Source organism: Poeciliopsis prolifica, unplaced genomic scaffold (assembly GCF_027474105.1).
Source record: "Poeciliopsis prolifica strain line A6 unplaced genomic scaffold, Auburn_PproV2 SCAFFOLD317, whole genome shotgun sequence".
NCBI classification, from domain to species: Eukaryota; Metazoa; Chordata; class Actinopteri; order Cyprinodontiformes; family Poeciliidae; genus Poeciliopsis; species Poeciliopsis prolifica.
Genome location: NW_026562692.1, coordinates 21,057 through 29,911, shown reverse-complemented (window position 1 = coordinate 29,911; position 8,855 = coordinate 21,057). Strand labels below are relative to the sequence as shown.

The window sequence follows — 8,855 nt, the reverse complement described above, 5'->3', positions numbered from 1 at the left end:
TTGAAAGAAGAGCTCGAATTTTAAGATGGCCTGATTATGATAGAGATTTTCTCTCTGCAAGAATGAATAAGAGATTTTTACACAGTGGTCACAAAAAGGCTTCACAAGTTACTGGAAGCTTACAAGCAATAGAGAATTAAAAAGTTTTAAACCACTTCAAGATCACTACGACCTGGAAAAATGTGACATTTTTAGATATCTTCACTAAAGCATCACTACAATAAAAGTATAAACTTGTGCAGGAGGATGAGACTTAAAATCCTTTTAGACTCAAGCAACAGAAAACTTCCCAAACACAATATCCAAACTATACTCATGTCTACAAGCAGAGAGGAAATGTAACAACATATCTTCAGGTTAAATGGGAAAAAGAAGCCAAAATATGGATAACTGATGATGTTTGGTTTAAATATGCAATTCTGTGATTCACACCTCAAGTTCCAGCCTGGAAGGAATTTTCCTGGAAATTCATGATGAGTTTTTGTTGCACCTGATATTAAAAGCAAACATTGTAACGACGCTGAAAAGGCAAAATGCTGGAGGAACTGTGGGAATGTGTCTGCAGGACATTTTCATGTTTCTGGGAATGTATTAAGATCGCCCCCTACTGGTCAGAAGTCATGAAAGAAATCCATATTAAAATGGGCTTAAATTGACGCTGTGGGTTTCCTGTGGTTTTCCTGGTAATTTACCCAGGAACTGAAGACGTCTGATAGAAATCACCTGTTGATGCTATTAGCAGCTGCAAAGAAAGCTGTAACTCGCAGGTGGCTTGATGTGGAACCACCATCATGTTCGGACTGGAAGGACATAATTGAGGAAATTCACAGAATGGAGAGACTGACCTTTTCATTAAGACTTGCCACTTATAAATACAACAGATGCTGGAAGAAATGGATCATTCATCGGAGCCTGACACCAACTGTATAGTTAAAGTAATGACCTTTTCTTTTTTGTTTTGTATCAACTGCTTTTCGTCACATTAGTGGCTCTGTAACTTTAGTTAGAGGGAGTCAAACTGTTCACTGTATGTCTGTGTTCTTGGAAAACTATTAAAACGATAAAAATATCCTGGATAATGTTACTTCAATGTACATCTGGGTTTGACATGAGTACATTAGATTGACTTATTTTAAGGTATCCAAGATTTGAATCGCAGCTGTTCAATTTGAATACAGCGTCAATTTTATACAGGAAATGGATATTGACCATTACTATCCAGAAGTACAGTCAGGTTTTTATTATTTATAAAGAACTAAAAGCTTTACTGTGAATGTGTTTATTAATTAGTTCATTCAAAAAAATATATATTTTATTTTTGCCAGGAGAATTTCACTCAACACCAAAAACTACCATCATCACCAGTATTGTTGTTTTTCTGAAACTGCAGATGCACAGAAAATCCTCCAGAGGGCGCCACATCTCTGCCTCCAGACTGGAATTCCAACAGGAAGTCTTTGAAAAAATGAACAGGAAACAGTTGAGAGAAAAACTGATTGAGTAAACACCCTGAGGATGAACTCTGACACCTGCCTTCGTCTCCGACTGAAATCAAACTGAACAAGGAGAACAGAGAGAGAACTGAGCAACTAGACACTGGAACACAGACTGCTGCAGGAGGAACAAATAGCAGATCAAAGTCAAAGTAAGTTCAGAAAGTTTCTACAGGAGAGAAACTGACTTCCTGGTTTGATGTTCTGTCTGCTGTGGTTTCAGCTTCACTCTGAGACAAAATGGCTTCCAGATCAGATGCTGATCTCTGCTGTCCGGTCTGTCTGGAGATATTTAAGGATCCGGTTCTTCTGTCATGCAGCCACAGCTTCTATAAGGAGTGTCTGCAGAAATACTGGAGAGAGAAACCAGGAAGAGAGTGTCCAGTTTGTAAAAGGAGATCTTCTAAAGATCATCCACCTCTTCTTAATCTGGCTCTGAAGAATCTGTGTGAGACTTTCTTACAGCAGAGAGAGCAGAGAGCTTCAGAGGATCTCTGCAGTCTGCACTCTGAGAAACTCAAACTCTTCTGTCTGGAACATCAGCAGCCAGTGTGTGTCGTCTGCAGTCATTCAGATTTACACAAAACCCACATATTTAAGCCCATTGATGAAGCTGCTCAGGAACACAAGAAGAAGCTTCAGGAAACTCTGGAGCCTTTAAAGAAGAAGCTGGAGCTCAGGAAGAAAGTTCAGGAGGAGTTTGATCAGACAGCAGAACACCTGAAGGTCCAGGCCCGACACACAGAGAGGCAGATTAGGGAGCAGTTTAAGCAGCTTCATCAGTTTCTAGCAGAGGAAGAGGAGGCCAGGCTGGCTGCACTGAGGGAGGAAGAGGAGCAGAAGAGAGGGATGATGAAGGAGAAGATGGAGGCTCTGAGCAGAGAGATAGCAGCTCTTTCAGACACAGTCAGAGCCACAGAGGAGGAGCTGAGAGCTGAAGACGTCTCATTCCTGCACAACTACAAGGCTGCAGTGGAAAGAGTACAGCGCTGCCCCCTGCTGGAGGATCCACAGCTGCCCTCAGGAGCTCTGATAGACCAGGCCAAACATCTGAGCAACCTGGCCTTCAACATCTGGAGCAACATGGAGACCATGGTGACCTACACTCCTCTGGTTCTGGACCCAAACACGGCTAGTAAAGAACTCCATCTGTCTGAAGATCTGACCAGTTTGACTGTAGGAGAGAAACAGCAGCTTCCTGATAATCCAGAGAGATTGGATTACTGTTCTGTTCTGAGTTCTGATGGTTTTAACTCAGGGAACCACAGCTGGGATGTTGATGTTGGAGACAGTTCATTCTGGAGACTTGGTGTTTTAGAAGAATCTGCTCAGAGGAAGGGAATCATAGAGTCTGGATTGTTGTTTATAAATCAATATTATGCATATTCTCCACCAGCTCCTTCCATTCGTCTCTCAGTCCAAGAATCTCCAGAGGATCAGAGTGAATCTGGACTGGGACAGAGGAAAGCTGTCCTTCTCTGATCTGGATACTAACACACACATACACACCTTCACACACACCTTCACTCACAAGATGTTTCCATATTTCCGCACTAATGAAACCTTAAAGATGGAACCGATGAAGATCTCAGTGATCAAGCAGCAGCTCTGATGATCCAATCAAAACTTATTGATCAGATTGAAACTGTGAGTTTTAAAGAGGAAACTGGAGATGATCTGATCATCTGGAGACTCTTCATCTCTGACTTTCCAACTATTGATTCCATGACAGCAGAAATTAATGTCAACATGTTTAATTAATGCGTCTATTTTTAGCTGCTGAGTGATAAAACTGAACTACTGAATGAATCTGAAATGACCTTTTCACTTCCTGCTAAGTGTTTATTAGTGTTGCTTTGACTATTCCCCTGATCAATGCTGTGTTTATACTTTCTATCATCACTTTTATGATCCAGTAAATACCAGAAAATCCTGTGATAATAATCCAAGTCCATGTTGTCCATGGTTAATCCCAGCAGATTTTAATCTGGTCTAGAGACTTTCTGTTCAGTTCAGTTCCAAACACTTTGGTTCATCAGAGCTTCATAATCCAGATTATCATCCAGTTTGTTACCATAAAGGTTTCAGAACAATGATAAACTCTACATGATGTTTGTGAAGCAGCAGAAACTGAATCTTGTTGCAGGAGGGCAGCGATAATCTTTCATTTATGATTCTTTAGTCTGACTTTAGTTTTTGTTTGGAAACAAAACAGAGGAAGAAGTTTTGTACTTTTCATCTCTGTATAATTTGTTTTCCATTTTTAGGGAGATGATGTATGAAATGACTGCAGAACTGTAATAAATGTTATTTCCATTCATTTCTTCTCTGAGGTTTTATTGTGTCAAAATCTTTCTGTAGATCCATGAAAACCCTGCAGATAATTTCTTACTATCTGTTGCATCAGTGATTTCTTCTATTAATTCAGTTTCAGATGGTGATGTTGATCGATTTGCTCTGAATCCATTGAAAAATTATTTCTGGTTCTTTTTTTTGTTTATTATTTGCATTATTGTTGCACTTTGTGTTTGAGACATCAAAGTGATTAAATTAGCTGCTACTTTTATCCAGTGGCGGAGCTCGACTTTTTTCCAAGGGGAGGCCAAAGGGTGAGCAAGGCTTTATCAGACGGGTCCATATAAAAATGATGAACGAAAGGAAACAAATATTTTCTCACACTCAAATTAAAATGGTTTATTTAACAAAGATTTGCCATGACCAAACAAGACGTTAAACGGCTCTATGGAACAGTGAACATGCAAATGTAAACTCAGAGCCCAGAATATGACCAAAAACAAATTCTCAACAATAAATACATAAAACTGGCTCCAGATAGTAAACTGCAAGACAATACCACCAGAGCTGACCAGCATTACCCTGGTGGTATTTATAAAGGTTTGAGAAACACTGCTATGGTCAAATCAGCTTTGAATGGGAACAACATACTGCAAACTCAAAGCCAGGATTCACTCAAGAGAGCATAATTCTCTGATTTTGGTGGGAAAAAGCTAAATGTTTTACAAAGTCATCCATGCTGAGGGTCTGTTCCTTCCTTGACTCAACACTGAGAATGCCAAGATGACTTAACCTGTCATCAGCCACAGTTGTTCTGAGGTGGATTTTGATCAGCTTCACTGTCTTCCTCCCCAGAGTCTGACTCTGAATCTGTATCAGCCTCATCTCTCTCTGGAGCTTCATTGTGAAATGCATAAACAGACACAATAAAAATGCAAAAAGCATCATGCTAACCTTTAGAATTAGGCTTATTGGATTTTACTACTTAATAACTCTCTGTCACAGCCTCTAACCTGCTGGTGATGTTTGGGCCTGGAGTCTCCTGGCTGGATTCTCCAGGTTGGTCACTGCTGCAGGGTTCTGTCTGGTCCTGGTCCGGTCCTGGTCTGGTCCTGGTCTGGTCCTGGTCACTGCTGCAGGGTTCTGTCTGGTCCTGGTCACTGCTGCAGGGTTCTGTCTGGTCCTGGTCACTGCTGCAGGGTTCTGTCTGGTCCTGATCACTGCTGCAGGGTTCTGTCTGGTCCTGGTCACTGCTGCAGGGTTCTGTCTGGTCCTGGTCACTGCTGCAGGGTTCTGTCTGGTCCTGGTCACTGCTGCAGGGTTCTGTCTGGTCCTGGTCACTGCTGCAGGGTTCTGTCTGTTCCTGGTCACTGCTGCAGGGTTCTGTCTGGTCCTGGTCACTGCTGCAGGGTTCTGTCTGGTCCTGGTCACTGCTGCAGGGTTCTGTCTGGTCCTGGTCTGGTCTGATACTGATCTGGCCCTGGTCTGGTCCTGGTCCTGGTCTGACCCTAGTCTGGTCCTGGTCCTGGTCTGGTCATGGTCTGGTCCTGGTCTGATACTGATCTGGCCCTGGTCTGGTCCTGGTCCTGGTCTGACCCTAGTCTGGTCCTGGTCCTGGTCTGGTCCTGGTCTGGTCCTGGTCTGACCCTAGTCTGGTCCTGGTCCTGGTCTGGTCCTGGTTTTTGCCTCTTTAAGAAGAACTGGGAGATTTTCCCTTTTCTCTTCATTTGGTCTCTACACAAAATAAGAGCCTGGTGTTGCTTTTCTTTTTCCTTTTCCCCTTTTGACAATCCAAACACCCTGGACTGAAGGTGGTTGTCTCGGGAGGCGGGGCGCACTAATTGGCCACCCAGACAGGTGTCAGCAGAGGCTGATTAGAGCCAAAATAAAGGGAGCTTGGCTGGGAAGAAGAGAGAGAACGAGGTCGAGGTCGGAGGAGACGTTGGAGGAAGAAGGCGGAAAAACAAATTACAAATTGAAATTGTAAAAGGCGGATTGAGCATAAACTGGTATGTGAATGGTTCGGTTGGTAATGGAGTTAGGAGATGAGGAAGATATGGATTTTGATGGGTGGACGCCAGTGGGGAGAGGAAGAGGGAGAGAACATGGAAGAAACAAAATAGATGAAAGAAAAGAAATTGGTGAAAGTCAAGGAAGTAAACGAGAACTGGAAGAAAGTAGCTCAGAGAAGAAAGGATAGTTAGGAGGAAAGTTGTGCGGGAGGAATTTAAAATAATATTAAAACTTAAAAAGAGGAAGGACAAGATAACATCAGCCCCATTGTGGTGTCAAGAGAAATAAAAAAGAAAATTGGAGATGTTGAAATGGTAAAAATGTTGAGAGATGGGAATCTGTTGGTGGTTTGTAAAACGAAGAACAAAAGAACAAGGCTCTAAACGTGGAGAATATTTGTAAAAAGAATGTGTTGGAGAAAAGAATCATTGGAGAAAATAAAAAACTAGAGGAGTGATTTATGGGATCCCTCTAGATGAAGATCTTGATAAAATCAAGAAAAGTGTAGTTGGTGCAAAAGTGAATAACTTAAAGAGATTGTCCAAAACAATAAACGGGGAGAGAGTGGGGAGTCTGTCAATACTCATGGAATTCGAAGAGAAAGAATTACCACTAAACATCAAAATAGGTTATCTCAGTTTTCAGGTCAGGCCTTATATCCCTCCACCGCTTCGTTGCTTTAAATGTCAAAGATATGGACACATAGCAGCAGTTTGCAAAGGGAAGCAGAGATGTCCAAAATGTGGAGAAGATCACAAATTAGAAGAATGTAAAGAGAAGAAGTACAAGAAAAATGTTGTAACTGTGGAGGGAATCATAGAGTTACATATGGAGGATGTGAAGTCAGGAAGAAAGCAAAAGAAGTCACACAGATTAAAATGACTAAAAATATAAGCTATGCAGAGGCAGTTAAAAATGTGAAAGACCAGAAAATAAGAGAGATTGAAAAACGAGGCAAATTCCACTGCAAAGTGAGATACAGTCAGAGGAAAAGGTTGTGATATCAGTAGAAAAACTAATATTATTCATGGCATATGTTATCAACTGCACTGACCAAGACAAGAATAAACTGAGAAGATTAAAATTATAGTGAGAGGAGCTGAAAAGTTTCTGGGGTTTAAAGAGGGATCATGGGAGAACATAAAGAACAAATTGGAGGTAGACGGGAAGCCAGGAACATCTGGTGGAAATAATTCATGTTAATATTACAATGGAATGCAAGAAGTTTGATTGCTAACGGACAGGAACTTAAAGGATATATTGATAGTCTTGAGGAAAAACCAGAAATGATTTGTATTCAGGAAACATGGCTAAAAGCAACGTTAGATTTTGAGATTAACGGATATGGTAGTGTAAGAAGAGATAGACAGGAGGGAGGAGGAGGTGGATGTGGAATATTTGTAAAAAAAGGGATACAATATCAGGTTTTAGGGAAAGAGAAAGAACTTGAATATATAATAATTGAAATTTGGGAACAAGGTGGTAAAGTTAAAATAATAAATTTTTATAATCCATGTAAATTATTATCAATTGAAATAATGGATGAATTAACTCAATATTTGGAAGGAAAAGTAATTTGGTGTGGGGATTTTAATGCTAATAGTACATTATGGGGTAAATGTAACGATAGAAATGGGAAAATAATAGAAGAATTAATAGAAAGTAAAAATCTTGTATGTATTAATGATGGAACTAGACTTAATGTAACAACAGGAATGGAATCAGTTATTGATTTAACAATAGTTTCAAATGGTTTAGCGAGTATTTGTGAATGGATCATTGATAAAAATACAACAATAGGTAGCCATCATTATCCCATTACAATAAAAGTAGGATTAAATATAAATAATAAAAATATAAAGGTCAATAAAAAATGGGATTTTAATAAAGCAGATTGGATTAAATTCAGATTTTTAAGTCAAATAAATTAGAAAAAGTGGATATGGAAATGAATATAGATGAAATAAATTTAAAAATTTGTTAGATAATCTTGGAAGCAGCAGATAAATCTATGAAGAAAATAGGGTGTAAAAATTATAATAAAATAGCACCATGGTGGACAAATGAATGTAAAGAAGCAATAAAAGTAAGAAACAAAGCATTTAAGGTATTAAGAGGTAATTCAAAATATGAGAATTTAATTGATTATAAAAGAAAGCAAGCAATAGTAAGGAGAATAATTAAGAATGCAAAAAGAGAATATTGGAAAAAATTTTGTAGCACAATATGGAAGGAAACAAAATAGAAAAAAATTGGAGAATGATTAGAAGAATGAATGGCATTAAAAGAGGATTTGAATATCCTATATTAAAAGTAGATAATATAAATATAATTAAAGATGAAGATAAAGCAGAAATATTGGCAAGAACATTCAGTAAAATCCACAGTTCAGATAATATTAGTGAGGAGGGAAGAAAAGGAAGAGAAAATACAAAACTCAAATATAAAAATGTGTTGCAGAATGAAGAAGAAGCAAATAACTTGTTAAATGTTGAATTTACAAAAGCTGAATTGAACTCTTCATTTACAAAACTTAAAATACAGGTAAAGATAAAATATGGTACAGAATGATAAGTCAGCTCAGTGAAAATCTAAAGAGATAATATTGAAATTATATAATAAAATTTGGGAGGAGGAAATTACCAATGGAATGGAAAGAATCAATTATAGTACCAATAGCTAAACCAGGGAAAGATCAATCAAAACCAGAAAATTATAGGCCAATAGCTTTAACATCAAACTTATGTAAAATAATGGAAGAAATGATTCACAATAGACTAGTATATTATTTAAATAGTAAGGGGTATATAGTAAATTATCAAAGTGGATTTCGAAAAGGGAGGAGAACTAATGATCCAACAATATGTCTAGAGCATGAAATTAGAAAGGCACAAGTAAATAAAGAAAATGTGGTGGCAATATTTTTTGATATAGAAAAAGCGTATGATATGATGTGGGTAGAGGGATTATTAATTAAATTATATAGGTTGGGCATTAAAGGAAAGATATATCAATGGATTAAAGATTTTTTACTAAATAGGAAAATTCAAGTTA

At 38.5% G+C, this 8,855-nt stretch overlaps 1 pseudogene; it reads left to right on the top strand.

The window, feature by feature from the left end:
- The first annotated feature begins 418 nt into the window (after nucleotides 1-418).
- On the top strand, nucleotides 419-3,813 carry LOC129357829 (nuclear factor 7, brain-like; annotated as a pseudogene).
- Nucleotides 3,814-8,855: the final 5,042 nt, after the last annotated feature.